Here is a 23,196-nt window from a genome sequence, read left to right on the forward strand (position 1 = left end):
GATTATTCAGGCAAACATTTGTTTGTGACAAGGCTCCTCTCGGGATACACCTCCACGTTCATCAGGGGAGGCAAATCTTGGGCTTAAAATCCTGTAGTGTGTGGCCGGTCTATGCCACACTTTCAGACACAGTCTTCTTCAATGCAGGGTCTGGAAGTCAGAAAAAGGAGAAAGAAAAATGTGGTTAAAGTCCTGTTGAAATGCAAATTAAGATAAATGTATAGTAGTTCTGTCTTTGTAAATATTAATTCCTAAATAAATTTAGAGATTAATTTGTGTATCTGACCTGTTAGCCAGCATATCCTGAAGGCTATTTCCTGTCCGATGGCTCCTTCCTTTGAGAGCGCTCCTCTGTGGCTGCTGTGAAGGTTACCAAAAATCCTTGGTCGTGGCACAGAGGAACTCCTCACCCATCTGTGGAACACAGAAACAGCAGTAGAAATGCTGTTAATAAAAGAGTTTTTAGTCAGTTCAACAGTGCTGTCAATACTTCCACCTTAAAAAGAGTTCATATTAATTTGATGTTTTGAGGTGTTTCTTTTTAAAATGATGTTTTGCCAAGTTACACTAAGGTAAAGTAATGTTAATTTGAAGGTTACAGTAAGTTCTGAGTAGAGTACAAAGTCACACTAAGCTTGTATGTGTTTAAATCTTAATTTTGATACTTTGCAAGTCTCTTTAGATCCCTCCATCAAACACTGGCACAGTAAAAGAATATGACAGAGAGAAGACGCTGTGACAAAAAGAGATCTGATTTGATTTCTACTCTGGCTGAATTGAATTTACAACTTTATTTAACTGAAGTTTAAAGGTTTCTGTCAACAGTCACTGTCTGGACTGGAAATCTATGAAGACGGCAAAAACGACAACATAAAATTCATGTGTGGTCAGCAGTCTTGAACCTTTTATACATCTATCAGAAGAGGAAAGGGAGGCTAAGAGAAAAGCAGCTAAAGCCTGAGGGTACTTGTAGTTAACTGAAGCAACAAAACAGCACTGTGGATTTCATAGAAAATCTATACATGTTTGTGATTTTGTCATGGTTCCAGTTTCGAACCAGTTTTCCCAAGAAGTCCTTAAGAGGTCTGAATGACAACCGGAGCAACAGGGAGGTTTGCAAATCGAGACAGACAGACAGATGGTCGGACGGACAGATGGACAGACGGAAGGACTGTTGAGGCTTATTTATGCTTAACGTTAAATACGGATCCGGGTACAGACAGAGCCTTCTGTCCGTGCTCCGCGTTCATTTCGTCCGTATTTCTGCACGTTTCCATAAAGCTTATGGATACTGGCCAAACAGAGCAGTACCACCAGAAACCCTGGGGGCAGTGTTGCTGTCACTACCCGATGTGTAGCTCTAGTGAGACGCAAAGAAGAAATAACAATGGCGGAACTTTTGAGGAAAAGTTGTGTGAGTTGGTTAGAAACGCTGCCTCTGTTTTTGACTTGTATGCAAGAGGTACGTTATCAAACCTCCTCCACAGTCGCCATGTTTGTTTTTGAGTTTGTTGTTGTCGTGAACTTTGACTCTGGGCTGCCCCCCCTGGTTAACATCCATGCCAACGTAAAGGACGCATGGAAGTATGTGAGCAGTGACGGTAACATCATTTGAAAAGGACGTATACATTTTAGTACGTAATGGAAGTATAAAAGGGCCTTCAGACGGTTGGATGGATGGATGAACAGACGGATGGACAGCAAACAGCTCTCTGATTATAGTAGTAAGATTAAAAGCCCACTAATTGGTCTGCAGACACCACAGCATCAAGCAAACAGTGGTAGCATAAAGGACTTTTAGGAGCATTTAAGCAGCCTGTAGGCAGTAAAAGTATCAAAAGACTAACGCTAACAGATCTAGCACATGGCCTTTTGCAGAAGGAGCCAGTATTTACCCTGCCCACAGCTCCAGGCCTGATTATCCCCACTGTTCAAAGTGTTTTATGATGCAGCATGTGTCCTGGGCCGTGCCATCTGGGGTCAATTGTGCCTTTAGCCTTTGATTGTTTGTTAAAATGTTGCTGCACCGCTGAGCAGGTTGCTTCATCACGTCAGGGTCAGCCGCGGCGGTGGCCTGTTGTTGTTCAAATATGTGCTTGGGTTGCTGATAAGTCACTTATTGTATTGTTATGGATTAAGATGATCCTTTAGTGCGGAATGGCTTGTTTTCTGTTTGGGTCTGTGTTCGTTTACTGGAAGTAATATCCTTCATGTCCAGAGGGATTGTGCAAAAAAAAGGGAGCTGCAATGCAAGATTAAGAGGACAGTTCTACGGAGCACGATGCATGGAACGAGCCGGACAGATTCTCTGAATTATTTCCTTTAGAAACAAAAAGCTGGGCTTCCAGGCAAGGAATCAGGATATAAAATGAACAAATAAATGAAACAGGAATGAGAAAAGGATTAGAAATGTTTTGTCCTTTCTTTGGAATACTGTCTGGATGGCCCAGTCACTGGTTAATCCTTGCTACCATTACACCATGAAGACAAAAAAAACATTCCAAGCAACTCGAAGAAAAGGTGATGGATAAGTATAAGTCTTAGGATGAATGCAGAAACATTCCCAAGGCTCTTAACATCCCCCAGGGATACCTTTCATGTGTACATATAGGAGACACTGGTTTTAATCCACGTTTTAAATGCAGGTTCCTTTTAAAGTTTTGCCGAGCTTTGCCCTCATCATGGTGACAGCAGAGTGACCGAACACTCAGCAAGGTTGCAGGTCAACAGTGAAAGCCTCTATTTGGCTTGTTGGTGTTTTGTTTGTGTGACAAACAGGAGTCGATAAAGCAAACGAACAAAACAGGCACGGCGCCAGCTGTCATTCTTGAACACACAGCACAGCAATGGTAGTTCAGTGACGAGTACATATATTCTAAATTCTAAATCGTTTTTCCTGCTACAGCCAAACCACATGAGTTTGGGCAGGTTTAAAGGCCTTTAACGGCCCCATCACACATTTTCCAGCAGCGAGAACAGACCGCCAACGTAAGCCTCTAGAGAAAAGGGAAGCAAACAGCCCTGAAATAGTCTCAGGCTGGTGCAAACTATTCTTTTAAGAAGGGATGCCTCCATGTGTCTCAGCAATTGTAGCATAAAGATACCTGTGTCTGGAAGGTCCATAACCAGTATGGACTGATTAACCAGTATTCATGGCTACCATTACACCATGAAGACATAAGAACAGTCCAAGCAACTCAAAGAAAAGGTTAATGAAAAGTAGAAATGAGGGGTTAAGCCAAAGCCCTTCACATCCCCTGAGTGCGGTTTAATCCATCATGAAGAAATGAAGGAATATGGCACGTGTGTTCCGCCCTGTCGGCGCTGAAGTTGATCGGTCGCTAGAGGAAGAAAGTTCTTTGGTCTGATGAGACCAGAATGGAGCTTTAAGACCATCAGACACGATGCGAAAAACTGACATCACTACAAACACACCATCCCCACTGTGGAGCACGGTGGTGGCAGCATCATGCTGTGGGTATGCTTCTCAGCAGCCGGGTTGGAAGGCTTGGAAAAACTAACGAGACTGTCACCTTCCTTGATCTTCGGGCTCAGCCTTTAAATTGATATGTCTAAAACACTGATCATCAACTGGCGGCCTGGGGGCCATATCAGGTCCTCCAAAGCTTCCTGGCCGGCCCCCAGAAGATCATTAGATTCAGAAAAGGAGGAAAAGAAGATGTTGTGGTTTTAAGAGTATCCCTTGGCTTTAAGTGTCTGCAGCTGTTAAATCCCTTCCACAAACAATTAATATTGAAATAACTTTAGAATGATAAACATTTGATCTGTTTTTACTGAAATTTACTGAAATAATTAGATATTTTAAAAGGGATTAAGGTTAGCAGAGGTGTTGCAAAAATGACCAGATAAAGTGGAGAAAATGGGTAAGAGAGTAGCAAAATAGGTGATAAGTGGCACAAAGGGACAAAAATTGGCAAAAAAGTGAGGAAAAGAGGTTCAAATGTTGCAAAAATTGGTAAAAGAAAAAAGGGGCAAAGAGTATAAAAAAAACGACAAAAAATAGTGCAAAAAACAGGAATGAAAAGGGGTGAAAAAGTGTGTGTGGGGGGCGATAAGTGGCAAAAATGGATAAAAAAAGTAGTACAAAGGGAAAAAGCATGCAAGAAAAAGGCTTCAAAAGGGTTTAAAATGTAAAAAAAAGGGTTAAAGAGGCAAAAAGTATCAAAGTGGGTTAAAAGCTGCAAAAAAAAAATGGTTTTAAAGTTGCCAAAAATGTTGAAAAAAAATGTGATAAAAAGGGGTTAAAAGTGGCAAAAATGGTTTTAAGTTGCAAAAAAATGTTGAAGAAAAATATGTTAAAATGGGTTAAAAAGTGCCAAAAGAGTGGCACAAAGGGGGTAAAACATGCAGGAAAGTGTTTTAAATGAGTTAAAATTTTGCAAAAAATGGGTTTAAGAGACAAAAAGTATCAAAATATGTGAAAAGTGGCAAGAAATGTTTAAGAAAATTAATGAAAAGGGGTTAAGAAGTGGGAAAAATAGAAGAAAAGTATCGAAAATTGATAAAAGACTGTCAAAAATGGGGTAAAACATGCAGGAAAAGTGATTAAAATGGGTTAAAAAGGTAAAAAGTATCAAAATGGGTGAAAAGTGGCAAAAAAATGGTTTTAAAGTTGCAAAAAATGTTGAAGAAAAGTAATGAAAAGGGGTTAAGAAGTAGCGTAAATAGAAGAAAAGTTGCAAAAAATGTTGAAATTGGCAGAAAACGTGAGGAAAAGAGGTTCAAATGTGGCAAAAGAGGAAAAAGGGGCAAAGAGTATCAAAAAAATGACAAAAATAGTGCAAAAATTTTGGTCAAAGAGGCAAAAAAGGGTTAAAAGTGTCAAAAATTAGTTAATACTAGCACTTAATCACAAGTGTGGAGGGCCCATTCTCTGGGATTTTAAGGGGTCCAGCCAGATCAAACCCAAAATATTGACTGAATTTTTGTGTATTTGAAAGTCCGGCCTCCAGAGTTTCTGTCGGGACTAAATCTGGCCCTTGTGCGAATTTTCTTAATGGCCCTGGTCTAAAATGAGTTTCAAACATCTGCAAATATCCTGCATCCTCTTTAGCATGGTTCTTGTTTGGGTCTTTACAGGGTTACACTACAACCATTTAACACCAGTTTTTGTAATGCAAACGTACACAAGCTGAATGCATTAGCATGCATTAGCATGCAGGTGGACTCAGTCTCCAGAGAGTCCTATTAAAAACTCACTGAAACATGTGAAGTGTGGCTAGAATATTATCTGGCTCCAGGCACATGAGGGACCACCGGCGTGTCTGCATGGCAAAGCCATTTTCACAAAGTTCATACTGTGATCCTTAAATCCACACATGAATGGCACGGCCGACTATTCCCTCTGACATTTCCACATCAGCTGACTAGCAGAAAAGCTCTAAAACAATATAAGGGTCGCAGCATCCCCAAACCCCCGAACACACAGCTTGTGCTCGTGTCTGTTTGAACGCTCTGACTGTGGCTGCTGTTTGCAGCCTTTGTTTCTGTCCTTATGATGACAGATAAAGCACTCTGAAGCTCCCTGTGAGGGAGGCACGCAGGGACACACACGCTCCAAGATTCATCTGTTCGCTCTCACATCCCTGTCCCACATCCCTGAGACGTGTGATTTGTCATACTGTGAGTGTGCGAGCGTTTGGGTCCCAAAGTAAAAGTGCACCTTTTGAATTGTAATAAGGGGTTTTGCATTCATTAACGTTCATTTGTTTGTATTTCCAAGACAACATTCATCATCCGAACAGTTCTAGATTCGTGAAACGGAACTATAAAGGAATACCAATTGTTTTTTTGTAAAATTATGAATCAAATGTTGCAGCCTGACAACTGTTCAGCCTTTCAGAATAAGCCCACTAGCTGCAGTTGTCATGAATAATTCCTCATATGTCACAATGAGGTGATAAAAACACCTTTCAAAGCGGCGAACTCCGGAGGATTCGTCCTCTGACGTGATTTTTTTTCCCCGTCCAATGTTTGTCTGACACACAGACACGGCTTGTACTACCCTGCCATTTTACATAAAAGCTGATGTAAAAATCAAACGCCTTTCATTGCAGTAGTCACCGGACATCTACCCCCCAACAAAGCGGTGGATGCGCGGTACAACAAAGGCTTTGCTCAGGTTCAGGAGTGGGAAAGAGCTGAATTAATGAATTCAGGAGAAGCCACAATGGCGCTGTGAGGCAGACGGGGGTGGTGGGGAGGTTTAGATCTTCACAGGGAGGTCGACACAAAGGAAAGGGGAAAAAATAACTGATGTTTCTGTGAGGTGATTTTCATTAAACATACAGTAGCAATAAATAACAAGGAAACATTTAGTACTTAGCTGCAGATTTATCCTCCCCCTATTGTACAATTCAACCTTCATTTGTCATTTGCTTTAATTTGCAAAACTTTAAACCAAACCCTTTCTCATGTACCCAATAGAAATGTTTAAACCTGGTCCTCATGGTGGTCCCCTTACTTTTGGAGCAACCCCCATGTGCAGAGTTTTAGCACTGCCACTTTAACTTCCATTTTCAACATGGTGGGAACAATCCCTCATAGAGCCTTTGGCTGCAGCTCATTAAAAAGCTAGCAGAAAAAATGCTACCAGAGTGAACTGTAAATATAGATGCTCAAAAATTAACCGTGGATTTCATGCATGGATTGCTTTCTGTGGATAGCTCATTAGTGTGAAGCAATCTGAGTCAAGTATACAATGGTGGACCAATTAGTACATCAGCTCTTATATAAGAGGTAATCACCACATGTTTGTGAAAGCTGCATCTGGGAACCTGTCCGATGACTCATTGGAAGGAACTCCTTAATCCAGCCAACATGGCCTCCAAGCAGGAGGCAGACCCTGATGATCCAGCGGAAGACCCACCTCTATCTACTGCAGCAGTTACTAAGGTTGTCAAGGTGTAGATGTTTCACCCTGACTTGCTGAAAGCTTTGGACTTTGTTCATTTTTCTTCAAACCTTTTCTCTGGAGAGTGGATACGCCCAGGTGTGGAGATTGAGGGAGGACTTCAGATATCTGGAGGAAACTAAGAGGAGCCAGTTGGTTTGGAAACAACTAGGGATCCCTGAGAGGAAGTTGAAAAGCGTCACTGGGAAGGAGGATGTTACTCAGCTGGCTACCACCAAGCTAGATGGATGCATGGTTGGATGGATGGATACATGGATAGAAAAATGGAGGGATGGATGATGCATGCATGCATGGATGGATGGATGGAAGGATGGATGGATGAAAAGGATAAAATGCATTGATGGTACAATGGATAAATGGATGGATGCATGGAAGGATGGATGCATGGATGGATGAATGGATGGTACAATGGATAGATGGATGGATGCATGGAAGGATGGATGCATGGATGGATGGATGGATGATACATGAATGGATGGATGGATGGATGCATGCATGGATGGATGGATGGATTTTTGGATGTTTTGATGGATGGATGGATGAATGGATGGATGGATGCATGGATGGATTAATGGATGGATGGATGAATGCATGGATGAATGGATGGATAGATGGTATGATGGATGGATGGATGGATGCATGGATGGATGGATGGATGATGCAGGGATGGATGGAAAGATGGTATGATGGATGGATGTTTGGATGGACGGATGGATGGATGTTTGGATGGATAGATGGATGGATGTTTGGATGGAAGGATGAATGGATGGATGGATGGATGGATGTTTGGATGGATGGATGGATGATGGATGGATGGATGGATGTTTGGATGGTATGATGGATGGATGGATGGATGGATGGATGTTTAGATGGATGGATGGATGGATGGATGGATGGATGGATGGATGTTTGGATGGATGGATGGATGGATGTTTGGATGGATGGATGGATGGATGAATGGATGGATGGATGCATGGATGGATGATACATGGATGGATTAATGGATGGATGGATGAATGCATGGATGAATGGATGCATGGATGGTATGATGGATGCATGGATGCATGGATGGATAGATGTTTGGATGGATGGATGGATGGATGGATAGATGTTTGGATGGATGGATGGATGGATGGATGCATGGATGGATAGATGTTTGGATGGATGGATGGATGGATGGATGTTTGGATGGATGGATGTTTGGATGGATAGATGGATGGATGTTTGGATGGATGGATGGATGGATGGATGGATGTTTGGATGGATGGATGGGTGGATGGATGGATGGATGGATGTTTGGATGGTATGATGGATGGATGGATGATGCATGGATGGATGGATGTTTGGATGGAAAGATGGTATGATGGATGGATGTTTGGATGGATGGATGGATGGATGTTTGGATGGATGCATGGAGGAATGCATGGATGAATGGATGCATGGATGGTATGATGGATGGATGGATGTTTGGATGGATGGATGTTTGGATGGTATGATGGATGGATGCATGGATGGATGCATGGATGGATGGATGTTTGGATGTTTGGATGGATGGATGGATGGATGGATGTTTGGATGGATGGATGGATGGATGGATGGATGGATGGATGGATGGATGGATGGATGGATGTTTGGATGGATGGATGGATGGATGGATGGATGTTTGGATGGATGGATGTTTGGATGGATGGATGGATGGATGGATGTTTGGATGGATGGATGGATGGATGTTTGGATGGATGGATGGATGGATGGATGGATGTTTGGATGGATGGATGGATGGATGGATGGATGTTTGGATGGATGGATGGATGGATGTTTGGATGGATGGATGGATGGTTGGATGTTTGGATGGATGGATGGATGGATGTTTGGATGGATGGATGGATGGATGGATGGTTGGATGTTTGGATGGATGGATGGTTGGATGTTTGGATGGATGGATGGATGGATGTTTGGATGGATGGATGGATGGATGGATGTTTGGATGGATGGATGGATGGATGGTTGGATGTTTGGATGGATGGATGGATGGATTTGTGGGGGATTTTCTCCAAACATTCCCCAAACGTCCCCTCTGAGTCAGGATGAACTGATCAGACTTCAGAGTTCCTGGGTTCAGATCTGAGGTCACTAGGGCCCAGTTTAACCACATGCTTCTATTTTTATCTCAGCAACTTTTTAAGAAATTTTCTGCAGACCTTGCTTAAATACAAACATGACCTGACAGTCAAAGGTGTTCACAGAACAAGCCTAGAATCAGACGTTAGGGTGAAGTGTTTTGGTTTTTGTGTTCCAGTGTCAGTGCAAACTTTGATGTAGTGAGGTTTGAATGACTTCATCCATACTGTAGCCTCTTAGGGACATACCTTCTTCATCCCTTAGAGAGGACTAGATGAACACATGACTGTGGTAGTGTTATTTCTCTGGACTAAACTGAGATGTACAACAGAACACAAACAATTGCTGGCTAGGTCATGAAGGCACGTACCTGCCTGGAAGTTCCTCTAGTTCACTCTAAAAGCCAGTTAGGAGTTTTTCATCTACTACTTGTTTTTTGCAGGATGCAGAAAGCAGTGATCTAATGTTTGTGATTAAAAAAATGCTTCCAGACCCATAAATAATGCAACTCCAGCTCTTTTATAGAGGCTTTTTGGTGCTATAAATTTTGAATGGCTGCTTGCAGAATAATGGCTTTGTTAACACAACAAAGAAAGCTTTTTTTTATTGAATGGCAAGTTTAAGAAGAACACAACACTGAAAGTATATCCAAACAACATGGCAGTAAGTGCAACTCATGTCTAACTCCACACTGCTGTCACACAGCAGCCTCTTTAAGCTGCTTCCATTTCACTTTCTCTCCTCACTGCTTCTATTGTCGCCGTCTTAACTGCAGCTGTGGAAATGTTTAGGACGACCTTCCAGCCCGTCGATGCTCTAAGTTGTGGGGTATCAGAGTGCATCCGAGTTTCCCTGCAATTGTGGCATCATTCACATTATACTGATAAGCTTTCTGTGTCATCAACCTAGGATTAATTCACAGATCCAATGAACGGAATCAGGCATTTTTATCGACTCAATTTCCCCACTTAGTATGGATGACAATATTTTCTGCATTCCATTCAGAGGCGATTGTATCAAGCGATTGTGCGCCGCACAAAGACGGGGACCTTCAGCGGAGCGGCTGCCTGCCTCACACTGCCATGACTCCATTAACAAATGCAATCTCACAGATCATAACTAATCTTTGGAATTAATTAAAACCTCCTTTTTTCACTACTTTTGTGTAATTGAGCTACTGCAGGCCTTGGTTTGCGACTGACAGAGCTAATCCCCTTTTGAAAATGAGATTGAAATTCTGCAAATCAACAAGATACTCTCCCCCTTCTATTTATAATTATTTCATTACGCACAGCCATGGGTGTTAACTAGGAAGAATTGATTGTAGCAGCTGGCGATGCGCTCGGCCTGATGAGGCCTCTGTTGATTTCACCACTCTCAGACTCGTGTTACCCACTGTTTTTCCAGCGACTTCAACCACCCAGGCGTTAGCTTAATTGGCTTCCCGGTAGCGTGTTTAGGGAGACATCCACATGTAAGAACCTGCATGAAGCAATCAGACCGGTATCACTGGAAATAAAGCACAAAACAAAGAATGAGGAAAGTGCCTTTGGAAAAAGTCAGCACTGAACTCTGAAAATCCGGTTGTTGTTGCGGTAGACCTCCAATGTTTGCTTCTGATATTTGATAATGCATCGCCAGGATGTTATAAAGAACTGCAGAACTGGAAAATAACGAACTAAAGGTGCTTCTAGGGGAGAGTTTTCTCCCTCACAAGGAGGGTAAGCCACAGAAGATCAGTGCTGAAAGGCCAGGCTGTTCTCAGAGGCTGAATCAAAGCGTGGAGAGTTAACTGGAATAAGACAGTGTGGTAAGAAAAGGAGGACAGCCAACAGGGATGATCTCAGCCTGCAGAGGTCAACAAAGCAGACTCAGGGACTTTAGGGAGGCTCGACAAGGACTGGACTGAGACTAGAGTCAGTAGATTAGGACCAGGACCTGGACTACACAGCAGTGGTTCTCAACTTTGGGGTCGGGACCCCTCTGGGGTTGTGAGACACTGAGAGGGGTCTCCAGATGCCTTAAAAACTAAAAATATTTCTTAAATTACACTGATGCCACTTTACACCGATTTTACCAAATTTTTGCCATTTAACACACATTATTTGGTCACTTCCCACACATTTGTCATTTTTATCTCATTATTTGGTCACCTCCCACCCATTTATGCCATTTTTATCTCATTAATTGGTCACTTCCCACACATTTGCCATTTTTATCTCATTATTTGGTCACCTCCCACCCATTTATGCCATTTTTATCTCATTAATTGGTCACTTCCCACACATTTGCCATTTTTATCTCATTATTTGGTCACTTCCCACCCATTTATGCCATTTTTATCTCATTGTTTGGTCACTTCCCACCCATTTATGTCATTTTTATCTCATTATTTGGTCACTTCCCACCCATTTATGCCATTTTTATTTCATTATTTGGTCACTTCCCACCCATTTATGCCATTTTTATTTCATTATTTGGTCACTTCCCACCCATTTATGCCATTTTTATCTCATTGTTTGGTCACCTCCCACCCATTTATGCCATTTTTATCTCATTATTTGGTCACTTCCCACACATTTGTCATTTTTATCTCATTATTTGGTCACTTCCCACCCATTTATGTCATTTTTATCTCATTGTTTGGTCACCTCCCACCCATTTATGTCATTTTTATGTCATTATTTGGTCACTTCCCACCCATTTTTGTCATTTTTATCTCATTATTTGGTCACTTCCCACACATTTGTCATTTTTATCTCATTATTTGGTCACTTCCCACCCATTTATGTCATTTTTATCTCATTATTTGGTCACTTCCCACCCATTTATGTCATTTTTCTCCCAGTGTTTGCAGATTTTTAACCATTTTTGCCACCTTTTACTTAATTTAATTCCCAAATTCTCACCACTTACTTTGTGGCTCTTGCGAACATATTTTTCTAACAGTTTGGCTCTTTGGTTGAGTCACGCTGCTTTAGATCACTGCAGATATAGTTCCTGTGTACAATTCTCCAGCCTCCTTTCTTCCCTCTGCTTTGCTTTTACTCCTCATCGTTAGCTTTAGCTCAGAGTTAACAGCATCTCTATGCCACAACCTGACATTTACTTCACCATCAATGAAACAGCCATAAAAATACCTTCAGTCTTCAAACCTGAGCATGGCCGCCCACGGGGCCACGCCACCATCCCTATCATTCCTCTCCCATGACCTCGGTTCCGGTTAGCTTTTTATTACTTTGATCCTTGATATATTTCTCTTTTCCTCTTTCCCTACAGCTGAGCTGACACGCTGACACTAACAAGCAGCCGGACCCCCCGTCTGCAGTGCCATAAATGCACCTGGCTTTGATGCGCGGCGCTGGAACAACAAGTCATTTAGCCGTTTTGGTTCATCGGCTAGGCCGTTCATTAGCCAGCCCTGGGGTAAAGCTGTCTGCAGGAGGCAGGGGAGTGAAGACAGAGGGGGGGGGAGTCCCATAATGCTTAGAACATAAGTTTAACCTTTATATTTTATCAGAGGAGTTGGGGAGAAAGTAACAAGGCTGTACATGTCAGAGAGAGCTCGATGTGCTGCTAATTAGCTGCTAATTTAATGAGATAGCTAGTGGACTAATTGGAATTCTTAAGCACTTGCCTTAAATCTTGGACTCTCTTCTCTCTAAATTAAACAATAAGTTCCTTTACTTTGTTGTTTTCTGCTGCCTAATTATTGCTCCGAGTTTTTACTCACCTTTTAACTTAATTTAGCTCCTTTTCCTCCCCCGCACCAGATCTGGAAGGCGTTACTCTCAGGCCGCTTCATTGCTGGAAAATTAAAACCCAAGCCCTAACACTTAAAAGCAGAGCTAGAGCCAAACATGACATGTTTTTCTAAAGGCCATCTCATAGGATTTTCTCCACCGTACAGCGCCGCGACTGCCCTATACGATGACGTATGATGTTATTACTCCCCTCCACCAATTCTCAACCCAAAACCACATTACACCGGGATAGATATGTCACCTGCGTTGAGTGATGTTCCCTCCGAGCCTGTGCTGCTGGATATTTAACCTTATTCTGCTCACCTGAAAGGACAGACAATGTAGCGGGGATTCTAATTTATTTAAATCTGATTCGCCAACGGCCTCGCTCTTTTCAGATGGATGAAACGACTCAGGAGTTCTGACATCGAGGCCTCCGTGACCTTCTGACTTTGGACCATGAATTCCTGCTCTGGGAGCCGGAGCATGATTGCTCAAAAATGTCTTTTTCCCACCCGCATGTTTGGTTAATGCTGGATTATATTTGAAAAAGGAGGGAAAAGCAATCCTCAGATGAGTTTTATTCCCAGGCTGATTTGACAGCAGTTGTATTTAATGCTATTGTTTCTTAGCCTCACCAACTACTACACACTACTTTTGATTTTATTTAAAATATGTGGGAGCTAGTAGTACTGGTCAATCAGTATTCCTTGCTACCGTTACACCATGGTGACAAAAGAACACTCCTAGCATCTTAGAGAAAATGTTATTGAAAAGTAGAAGTCAGGGGGTGGAGACAAACTGAGTGGGCGTGCAAGAAGGGGACTAGTGAGAGAGGCCACCAAGACTCCCGTGACTACTCTGAAGGAGAGACTCTGCAGACAACAACTGTTGGCCGGGTTCTTCAGCAATCAGAGCTTTATGGGAGAGTGGCAAAGAGGAAGACACTGTTGGAGAAAACTCAGATTCAATCTGGACTAGAGTTCACCAGAAGGCATGGAGGAGACTCCATGGTCAAGAGGAAGAAAGTTCTTTGGTCTGATGAGACCAGAATGGAGCTTTTAGGCCAGGGTCAGGGTTATGGTTGGCCAGGCCCATCCAAGTTGTGATTGCTGCCCAATTTTTCTGATTTTTTCTCTACTTTTAACACTTTGTAGCCACGTTTCCATCATTTTACACCCATTTAAAACCTGTTTTTTCCATTCTTGATTTTTTTGTATATATATATATATATATATATATGTAGGTATACGTAAAGCCCTTTTCAGTTCCTCCTACTATATTCTTCAGCATTTTGCTGTTCTTAACATCACCACTTTTTAACTGCTTTCCACCATTTCCCCATCTAAGTTTGGCCCTCTTTCACCCTTCTTGACCCAGTGTTGCATGTTTCACTCATTTTTGACCATTTTCAAAACATTTTTTCAATATTTTGCCTCTTTTTGCATTTCTTGACTCATGTTAATGTTTTAACCCACTTTTGCAACTGTTATTTAATTGCTTTCACCGTTCTCCTCCCCATTTTTTTTTTTTGAGTTTTTATCCAATTCCTTCTATTTTTAAACACTGTCCACCAATTTCCCCCTATTTTTTTCATTTTAAACCAATTTTTTCCACTTTTTAACTACTTTTCACCACTTAACACTCATTCTTAACCCATTTTTTCTGTGTATACCATTTTTGCCATCCTGCAACTGCTTTTCACAACTCTTGTTTTGCAAATATGCTACTTTTTAACCGCTTTTCACCATTTTATACCCATTTTAACCTGTTTCTACCACTCTAACACCATTTTTGCTGCCTGAATCCCATTTTCCCACTATTTGAACCATTTTTTGCCACTTTTCCTCACTCTTTTCTGTGCTTTTTTGACCATTTGACCATTTTTCCATCAACCCTAACTCCAATTGTTCACCTGTTATTGTCTCTTTTTGCATTTCTTGAGTCATTTTAATCTTTAAACCTGCTTTTGCAAATTTTATTTAATTGCTTTTACCATTTTTCTCCCAATTTTTTGAGTTTTTATCCAATTCCTTTTATTTTTTAACCACTTTCCACCAATTTCCCCCTACTTTTTCCATTTTAATCCCATTTTTGCTACTTTTTTAACTACTTTTTACCATTTTACACTCATTCTTAACCCATTTTTGCTATGTGTATACCATTTTTACCACTCTACAACTGCTTTTTACAACTCTTGTTTTGCAACTATTTATGTATATATGTATATATATAGATATATATATATACATATATACCACTTTTTAACCACTTTTCCCCATTTTACTCCCATTTTAACCTGTTTCTACCACTCTAACACCATTTTTGTTGTTTCTCTCCCATTTTTCCACTCTTTTAACCCTTTTTTGCCACTTTTACCCACTCTTTTCTGCTATTTTTTGCCACTTCCATCAACCCTAACTCCAATTGTTCCTCTGTTATTGCCTCTTTTTGCATTTCTTGACCCATGTTAATGTTTTAACCTGCTTTTGCAACTTTTATATCAATGCTTTTTTTTTTTGCATTTTTATCCAATTCCCTCTATTTTTTAACCACGTCCCACCAATTGTCCCCTACTTTTTCCATTTTCATCCCATTTTTGCTACCTTTTGTAACTACTTTTCACCATTTTACACTCATTCTTAGCCCATTTTTGCTATGTGTATACCATTTTTGCCACTCTATAGCTGCTTTTCACAACTCTTGTTTTGCAAATATGCCACTTTTTAACTGCTTTTCACCATTTTACACTATTTTAACCTGTTTCTACCACTCTTTCACCATTTGTGTTGCTTCTTTCCCATTTTTCTGCTCTTTGAACCATTTTTTTTGCTTCTTTTCTGCTATTTTTTTGCCACTTCCATCAATCCTAACTCCAATTGTTTACCTGCCTCTTTTTGCAATTCTTTATTTTATTATATGTATATATATTTATTTTATTTCTTACCTAGAAGCCTTTTAAGTTCCTTCTACTTTATTCTCTAAAATCCCGCCACTATTGTGCATTATTTATTTATTAGTTTAGGCCAAAAAAGAAAAAAAAAAAAAAAAAACCTGTGAAGCCAGAGTTAGCTGTTAGCTAATTTTCACCTGTGGTCTCTGACCTGGACATCAGGTCAAGGCTATGAAATCTTATATTCCTGACATGTGCCAATCCACATTGTCAATGTTTTTGTTGCTTTAAAAAGAGTGATTATTATCCAGGTAAAAAATAAAATAACAAAATAAGGTTATCCTAGTTTAACTTTACATTAGACCAGGATTGTGGTCTCCTGAAAGGATGCTGGCTCCTGCTGGGCTCCTGAAAGGTTTTCCCTTTATCCCCTCTTATGGTCAGTCTTACCACAAACACACCATCCCCACTGTGAAGCATGGTGGTGGCAGCATCATGCTGTGGGGATGCTTTTTCACAGCTTGCCCTGGAAATCTTGTAAAAGTAGAGGGTAGATATAAAATATCGGAAAATCACGGAGGACAGAGTCAGAGACTACGGCTGAGGAGAGTGGCCGAGTTATCGGCACATGGAGTGTTGCCAGTGTTGGATGTGAGGCCATATCTGAGGCTCCTGTGACTTTAGGGCATTGTGTAAGGGAAGCATGTTTTTGCTTAAGGATTTAAAATAAATGTGGAGGGCCTTAAATGTCAATTTATCCCCACAAGCAAACAGGATCCGTAACAGAATCATTTGTGCCATAGCCTCCATTATTTATGATCATTTCACCTCCTTCCTGGAGGTCAACGCTTCAGTTTACATGCAGAGCAAAAAGCAAAAAAAGCAGCAGAAAACTGAGAAGTAAATTATGCATTCATGGAAGGACAGAGCTGATATGTATTCAGAAGAAAGCAGTCAATGGAAATATAGTTGTAGATAGCACATATTAATATGTGGCAGGGCTTTTTACAGAAAGTGTTATACGTTGTGTTGTACATCTTTGCATACTGAGACTAAACCAAGTGTGAAGAAAACACAATGCAAGAGAGAACATATGTTATCATTGTTTTCCAACAAAGTGGTGTTAACAGAGCAGCGCTATCACGGCACACATCGCCACACACAAGTGTTGGAATTTAAAGGCCCGGTACTGTTGTTCTGACCTAGATGCCCCGCATTTATAAAGAGCTAGAATGTATATGACAGGTTATTATCACTGCTCACTGTAGCTGAACTTAATTCCGTTATTATCTGAAGTATCTGCCTGTCAGAGGATGGGAGCTGCGCTACAATAAAACCAGTTTTGGAACAGCAGGAAATATTACTTTAACCTGGCCAGCTGCCATTGCTGGTTGTGCTGCTGTTGCAGAAAAGACACGCTGCAGTTTCTTTTATCTTCAGTGCATTAAAAGATGAGTCATAATATTCACATGGACGGTGGTGGGGTGTGAGGAGCAGGAGGGGGGATAATAAAAAGGGCACCTGTTGTTTTCAGTGGGGCACTGGTGCACCAATGTCGTACGCTTATGGTGGAGTAGCTGGAAACCATGGTTAGGATTAAACCAGGGGAAGGATAGACAGAGATTTCTTTTTCTGTACGTGGTTTTGAAGGCGCCAAATACCTCTCTCAATGGCAGCAGTAGTATACAGCAGAGCCTGTCTTCTCCAGGTCTGTTTCTGAGCTGGATCTGAGCTGGGTAGGGATGGGCACTTTACCATATTTGGTCCAGCAAGAGAGCTATCTGAAAGGCACCTTATCCTTGACCACTGAGAGGCACCTTAGAGGGAGCAGAACATCATTTATTGACCGAAAAGCCACCCTAAAGGAGTCCTTACTATGATTACTCCACTGAGAGGACCACCAAGGGGGCACTTTATCATTAACTGCCAACCAAAAATCCACCAGATGGGCATTGAAAGGTAAAAACAAGGGCACTTTACCATTACTCACCAACTGGAAGGACACCAGAAAGGGCACTTTACCATTAATCACCAACTGGAAGGACACCAGCAATGGCACATTAACATTAATCACCAACTGGAAGGACACCGGCAATGGCACTTTACCATTAACCACTAACTGGAAAGACACCAGCAATTGCACTTTACCATGAATCACCAACTGGAAGGAAACCAGAAAGGGCACTTTACCATTAATCACCAACTGGAAGGACACCAGCAATGGCACTTTACCATTAATCACTAACTGGAAAGACACCAGCAATTGCACTTTACCATGAATCACCAACTGGAAGGAAACCAGAAAGTGCACTTTACCATTAATCACTAACTGGAAAGACACCAGCAATTGCACTTTACCATTAATCACTAACTGGAAGGAAACTAGCAATGGCACTTTACCATGAATCACCAACCCTAACCCTTAGCTTTGCTTTGTTACCATTCTGGCGGTCCTTAAGGAATAAAGGTTGGAACCACTCACATATTCTGTACTGACTCGGCTTCCAGAGAGTCTTTATCTACAGGAACAGTACCCAAAAAATCGTACCCATAGTTTCATTGAGCTAGATTGTTAGCATTGCTTTCCTTTTTAGCTGCATCAGAGCACAAGCTAATGGCAATGTAAACTAGGAATTTACAACATTCCTGACACATTGGTACTCACGAGTAAGGCTTAGATGTATGCTAATAGTAGCATTAGCTATGAACCAACACCCCTCCTCCTTGTTAGCATCGCCTACCTAGTTAGCTTGGTAAAATGGCAACACTGTATGTTAGCAAGGAATTTACTGCATGTCATACTTTTTGTATTGTACAAATGAGAATGCTAAGATTAGCTAATGCTAACCACTGAACTGCTACTAATCAGGTGTTCAAAAGTTATAACACACACACACACACACACAAAAAGTGGTCAATTTTTTGTTATAACTTTAGTATTTTTAAATATTATTTTAATGTCTAATTGTAGTGTTTTTTTTTTTTTAAAGAAAGAAAAAAAAGCATAAAAATAAATGTAACTGAGCTGAAGCTGTCAGAGAAAATTGGCCGCCATGTGAATAAGGTGAATTAAAGTTTAAACAAGAGGCAGAGAGTTTTCTAACAGAAACTTAGCCAACTGAGTAATGTCATCATTTCTTTCTCAGCTGAGCGAAATGAGGGCCAAAGTGTGGAGATAGTGTTTCCCAATGCACCAGAGGAGCTGCAGTTTTAATTTTCTCATCATATCAGCCCTTCCATTAATCATGTCTTTGGATTTGTGCGTGTTTTTGCACGTGCACATGCGAGATGGTGTCATCCGTGAACGCCCCGGCTCTGTAGATCATTAATCGACTCCAGGCGGAGCAGCCAGAGGCTTCCAAAATGCCGGGGGAGGGAGCTCGCTGCGCTCCACACTCCTGCGTGCTCCCTACACCAGGGAGCTGATCGCAGCACATCACTCCCATCGGTCGCAGATGGTGGGGAGCGTGTGTGTGTGTGTGTGTGTGTGTGTGTGTGTGCTGGAAAAATCCCAGGGAATCTGCAGGAGTTGGCCGAGTTAACCACAACAACAGCACACATTTTCACAATATAACGCCAGGATAAAATTAGACTTCAGAAAACTTTGTCGACTCTCTCGAGCTGATATCAGACGCCTCATTCTCTGCTTTTATGGTGAAGCCGCGCAGGTTCAGAGCGCCTGTTTAACATGACAATGCCTGCTGTGATAAGGAGAGACTAGCCGGGGAGCTAAAGGGACGTAAAGAAGAGAATAAAGGAGGCAGTGCCATGAAAACAGGCCAGCAGAGGCTAACATTCAAGAATAATCATGTACAGACTAGGCCGTCCATGAGGAGGGGTACAGGTGAGAGATTCTGGGGCCCAGCCCAGCTGGGGGGGGTCATGGAGGACAGAAAACTCACGGTCCACTGTAAAGTTAAGCTGTGATATCTGCATTTTATTTTTTACCTGAATAATAACTTTCTTATCAAAGCAATAAATATCTTATTTATATTCATATATGCCATCTTAAAAATCTAAATTCCTTTTTGAAAAACAGAAAAAAAAGGTTTTAATTCAATAAAAATGGTTAAAAAATGGCAACTAATTAGTGGAATATGCGATGAAACTGGATTTTAAAAGTACCAGAAATAGGTCAAAATTTGCAATGTGACATAAAGTGGCAATAATGGGTTGACTTGGGAAAGTGGTCATAAAAAAAGTGGTAAAAGTGGTTAAAAAATGGCAACAATGACTTTAAAGTGCTGAAATTGGCGGAAAAATTGGTTTATATTGGCTAACATGGGCTAGCTAAGGCAGAAAAATACGCAGAAAGAGGATAAATATATTAAACTGGCAAAATGGGCATGACAAATGTTGTTAAAATGGCCAAAAATGGGCATAAAAAGTGGTGAAAAGGGTTAAAAGTGGCAATAATGGGTCAATAGAGGCAGCAACAGACAGAACGTGGCAAGAATTGATATAATAGTGGCAAAAACTGGCAGAAAAGTGGTGGAAAAGGTTTATAAGTGGAAAAAATGGGCAGAAAAGTTGGTGAAATGGCATCAGAAAGAGGCTGAAATGGGTTAGATTGGCAACAGCGGGCATGAAATACTGGTAAAAGGGTTAACAGTGGAGATGCTGTCTTAAAACATGCAGAAATGGGCTGAAAGGGTTGCAAGATGGGATTAAATGTGGGAAAAAAATAGTTTAAAATGGAATATTGGTCAACCAAGGCTGAAAAATTGGCAGAAAATGGTAAATATCAGTTAAACTGGCAAACATGTGCATAACAAAATGGGAAATGTGGTTAAAATGGCCAAAAATGGGCTTTAAAGTGGTAATCATGGGTCAGCAGAGGCAGCAACAGGCAGAAAGTGGCAAGAATTGGTTTAATAGTGGCAAGAACGAGTGCAAATTCATTTAGGTGGCAAAAGTGGAGAACAAATAAAAACTTTCAACATCAGAACCCAATAATAGTTTGACACTTTTCAGCTCCACATTGACATGACTGTTAGCATGGATGCTAACACCAATGCTAACTGCTCAAACCCTCACACTTGTTATGATTTCATTTTTTATGCATATATTTTCATAAATATGTGAACTCATTTTAAAATATTCTTTTTTCTTTCTTCAAAGCACTGATCATCAACTGGCGGCCCGGGGGCCAAATCAGGCCCCCCAAAGCTTCCTGTCAGGCCCCCAGAAGATCATTAAATTCAGAAAAGCAGGAAAGAAGATGTTGTGGTTTTAAGAGTATCTTTTGGCTTTAAATGTCTGCAGCTGTTACCACCCAAATAATTAACATTGAAATAGTTTTAGAATGAGCAACATTTGATCTGTTTTTACGGGAATTCACTTGTCAGCCATTATTAGTAAATATTAGATAAATGTGTTAAAAGTAGCAAAATAGCCAGATAAAGTGGTGAAAATGGGTTAGAGAGTGGCAAAAAATGGGCGATAAATGTCCAAATGGGTTGTGGAGTGGCACAAAGGGACAAAAACTTACAGGAAAATTGGTGAAAAAAGGTTAAAATGTGGCAAACCATTAGTTTAAAAGGAAAAGGGGCAAAAAGAAACTCAAAAATGGGTTAAAGGTGGCAAAAATGCAAGACAAGTGGTTTAAAGGAGTTAAAAAGTGGCAACATTTGTGTTAAAGAGGCAACAAAAAAGGACAAGAAGTATCAAAAATGTCTTAAAACTGCCAAAAATTACCAGATAAAGTGGTGAAAAGGGGTTAGAGAGTGGAAAAAACAGGCAATAAGCGTCCAAATGGGTTGTGGAGTGGCACAAAGGGACAATACCTGCAGGAAAAGTGATGAAAAGAGGTTAAAATGTGGCAAAACATTAGTATAAAAGGAAAAAAGGGGCAAAAATGGACAAAAAGTGGCAAAAATGGATGAAGGAGGGATAAGACATGCAAGTAAAATGGTTTAAAGGGGTTAAAGAATGCAAAATATGAAGTGAAAGAGGAAAAAAGTATCAAAAATGGGCAAAAAGTGGATAAATGGTGCAAAAATAGCCGATGACAAAGCAGTGAAAAGGCAGGAAAGAGGATCAAAGAGAGATAAAATTGCAAAAAGTGGCACAAAATGTTGCAGAAATGGCAGATTGAAGCAGTAGAGTAGTGTAAAGAGTGAAACATGAGTTCATATTGGTGCTAAATCATAATTGTTGAGGGACCATTCTTTCCAGCCATTTCTGAGGGCATGCCTGTCTCCTTATACGGATAGATCAGGACAGAGCTCACTGGTAATGCCTAAAAATGTCCTGGGATTGAAAGAAAATGCAAATATTAATAAATAATATGTTAATCAGGACAATATATTAATTTTATTTGTCTTTATTTGGAAGTCCGGCTCCCAGAGACTCTGTCAAGACTGAATCTGGCCTTTGTGCAAATGTACTTGATGACCCCTGCTTTAAGGCATTTGGAGACCCCCCCTTTAAGCGTCTTGCGACCCTCCTGTTGAGAACCACTGATCCAGATGAAGGGAGACCAGAGTCTAGAGGAGTCTAGTTCTGAGCTAAGAGGCCAGCTGAGCTGAGTTCTGAACCAAATCCTGATCAGTCTTGAGATGCGGATGCACATATTAATGTGAGATAATCCTTAGACCACATGCCTCCTGCTCCGGTAGGTGAAGAGGAAGAAAAAAATGTCATAGCATTGCAAAAACCTGCAAAACATCCAAAACTAAAGTCTATCCATCTAGTCTAACTAAAGCGTGTGCGTGCATTGGCTTTTTCTCCCATAAAATCTTCTTTTTCATTAATTTTTGCTTGCAAATGATCATGAGTGCCAAGAATTTGCCCTAAACTTGAAGTTTAATGAAGTGATATCCATGGAGAGAGGGAGAGAGAGGGAGAGAAGAAGCAGGGAGGAGAGGGAGTGTTTATGTAAGGGACAAAAAAGGAGGGGGGATCCAGAAAGAGGAGCAGCATTTGGGGTGGAACAGAGCTGTTTTAGATAAAGCGTGTCACTGTAAGGACTAGCAGAGTGTGGATACATAAGGGAGAGCTGCTCAGGCTGACAGCTAGCCTGAGGTGGAGCATAAATAAGGGATGGTTAGGGCCCCAGCAACGTACAGCTCGCCTTATGCGATACAACCCAGAGCGTTTTTTTTTAACAAGGCTGTTGGAGCTTCTGCAAGTCTGTGTCTTGTGCAGGAGGTCGAATGGGCTTTGCATTCACGAGGCATAAACAAATGAAGAAAGAGCACTGGCGCTTAGATGCTAGCTCCCTCCCTCCCTGCAGGAGAATGTTTGCAGAAGCAGAAAACACACACACAAATGAAGCTGCACGCACACACACACACAGGGAAGGATAATGTCTTCCCATAAGAGAAGACAAGCAAACTCAGCACTGTGATTTTGTTTTAGCTCATTCATCACCCATGGAAATCCATGCACGCACACAAACACAGCCATCTTTGTCCTCGTCCTTTGCACCAGAGTTGGCCATTATCTTTCTCTGCCCTTGTTTCAAACATTTTCATCTGCCATGACTCATTGCTTTGAGAGCA

General features: G+C 41.1%; 1 protein-coding gene across 1 annotated transcript in view; it reads right to left on the reverse strand.

The window, feature by feature from the left end:
- Window positions 1-360: 360 nt before the first annotated feature.
- LOC121506022 overlaps window positions 361-23,196 on the reverse strand; it is a 261,221-nt gene continuing 238,385 nt past the window's right edge. The window contains exon 2 of the mRNA XM_041781503.1: window positions 361-414. The gene's annotated coding sequence lies outside the window, so the exon portion shown is untranslated. The remainder of the gene's footprint in view (window positions 415-23,196) is intronic.

Source organism: Cheilinus undulatus, linkage group 24 (genome assembly GCF_018320785.1).
Source record: "Cheilinus undulatus linkage group 24, ASM1832078v1, whole genome shotgun sequence".
NCBI classification, from domain to species: Eukaryota; Metazoa; Chordata; class Actinopteri; order Labriformes; family Labridae; genus Cheilinus; species Cheilinus undulatus.